Source organism: Wasmannia auropunctata, unplaced genomic scaffold, assembly GCF_000956235.1.
Source record: "Wasmannia auropunctata unplaced genomic scaffold, wasmannia.A_1.0 LD334991.1, whole genome shotgun sequence".
NCBI classification, from domain to species: domain Eukaryota; kingdom Metazoa; phylum Arthropoda; class Insecta; order Hymenoptera; family Formicidae; genus Wasmannia; species Wasmannia auropunctata.
Genome location: NW_012027899.1, coordinates 1212 through 3551, shown reverse-complemented (window position 1 = coordinate 3551; position 2340 = coordinate 1212).

Here is a 2340-nt window from a genome sequence, read left to right as displayed (position 1 = left end):
TTGCAGACACAGAATTAATCCTGGGTTTTCTAATAATCACGGATTCCCGGTAGCAATGATTTTGGCATCAGTTGGCGACGACCACCATATAATTTTCAAAGTCGAGTCGCGAAATTAATGAAAAAATGAATTATGGGAAAAGATTTTATTCGTTTCTCAAATGTTTTCCCATTAATGCTATTACTAATATATTGATTTGATCTTGTTGTGTAATCCTTATATTACGCAATGACAAATGGAAAACGGTGACAGTCGTTAACTCCTTGCCGAAATGATTATTATCCGGGGGCAATCCTGAAGATTCAGGATTCATTCCTTCCTGCAGAAGGTCTCTTGACATTCGACGAAACTTTTTACTGAAAAAAATAATTACACTACATTTAATAATAATAATAATAAAAATGGAATCAAGATGGCATTGCGGAATAGAATTCACATTTAGGTATACATGAATAGTATATATACCATAAATTTTTTTGTTTAATCGTTTCGTTGAAATTTGAGTGTCTGCTGCAGACACAGAATTAATCCTGGGTTTTCTAATAATCACGGATTCCCGGTAGCAATGATTTTGGCATCAGTTGGCGACGACCACCATATATTTTTCAAAGTCTAGTCGCGAAATTAATAATGAAAAAATGAATTATGGGAAAAGATTTTATTCGTTTGTCAAATGTTTTCCCATTAATGCTATTACTAATATATAGATTTGATCTTGTTGTATAATCCTTATATTACGCAATGAAAAACGGTGACAGTCGTTAATTCATTGCCAAAATGATTGTTGTCCGGGGGCAATCCGGAAGATTCGAGATTCATTCCTTCCTGCAGCAGGTCTCTTAACTTCAACGAGGCTTTTATTGAGAAAATAATTATAATATATTAATAATAATCATATCAACAATGATAAAATTAAGATAGCATTGTGCAATATAATTCACACATATATAATTGTATGTCACAAATATTGACAATCAATTTTTGGCCTTAAGATACCAATAATAACATGAAAACATAATTATTCTTTGATCGCTAGTTTGTCAAATTTACTACATTTTTTATGCTTCGACAATGACTTTATAATATATCAGGAATACTCTCTTTACTCTTTGTAATAATCAATAACAAAAAAAGTAATAATATATTAACATATTGTCGCGGAATAAATTTTTAACAGGCTCCTCCTAATTTTTCTTTCACACGTTTTACCAAACTTATTCTCGTAGCATTCTCTTAGTTCCAGATTTCTCAGTGTCCTTATTCTGAAACTAGTAATTTTTTGTTAATCATGTGAAAGTATATTCATCTAGACAGAATAATATTAACGAACGCGCACTGAATATATTTTTGACGGGCCCTTCTTAATTTTCCCTTCAAATTTTTTTTTATAGCGGTCCCTTCGATTCAAAATTTACAGTGTCCTTCTTCTGAAAATTATAATTTTTCTTTAATCATGTTATATTTCTGTTTCAGCTTTTCCCTGCCGCCTGTAATTGACATTGCGTTGTATCGTCGATACTTCTCGCGATAGATTCGGTATGTGAAAAAATACGGGATACGGTCTGATTTTGGAGATCGTTGAAAAATGTTTATCGTACTTCTCGCTCCGTTTTCCGGTCCATTGAGCCACTTCTGTGTCTCGTGGACTAGCGTCCAGCAAGCCGATAAGCCGGATTAAACGCGATCATCTGCACGAGTCGTGGGCGGAAGACTCCCCAAAACGAGGTCCGCTTGTCTTAGTACACAAACGTCTTGTTACCATGCCTAGCTTCGGCTAGAAGAAGTCTTTGGATCGTGAATGAGAAAGCCTCGTCGACGTTAGACGCGTGTTTAAACGTGATGCGAGAAGTCGGTGGCATTCGAGACGATCTCACAATCGGTCCCGCGTCCATTGCAACGATAATTAAATTAATTCGTAATTTCGCGAAACGCGCAATACGCAATGTCCTTTGCACGTGCCACGGAGAAGCTGCAGCAGAGACACGAGATGTTAAACGGGTAAAGTATATTCATCTGGACAGAATAATATTAACGAACGCGCACTGAATATATTTTTGACGGGCCCTTCTTAATTTTTCCTTCAAATTTTTTTTTATAGCGGTCCCTACGGTCGAAAGTTCTCAGTGTCCTTCTTCTAAAAATTATAATTTTACTTTAATCATGTTATATTTCTGTTTCAGCTTTTCCCTGCCGCCTGTAATTGACATTGCGTTGTATCGTCGATACTTCTCGCGATAGATTCGGTATGTGAAAAAATACGGGATACGGTCTGATTTTGGAGATCGTTGAAAAATGTTTATCGTACTTCTCGCTCCGTTTTCCGGTCCATTGAGCCACTTC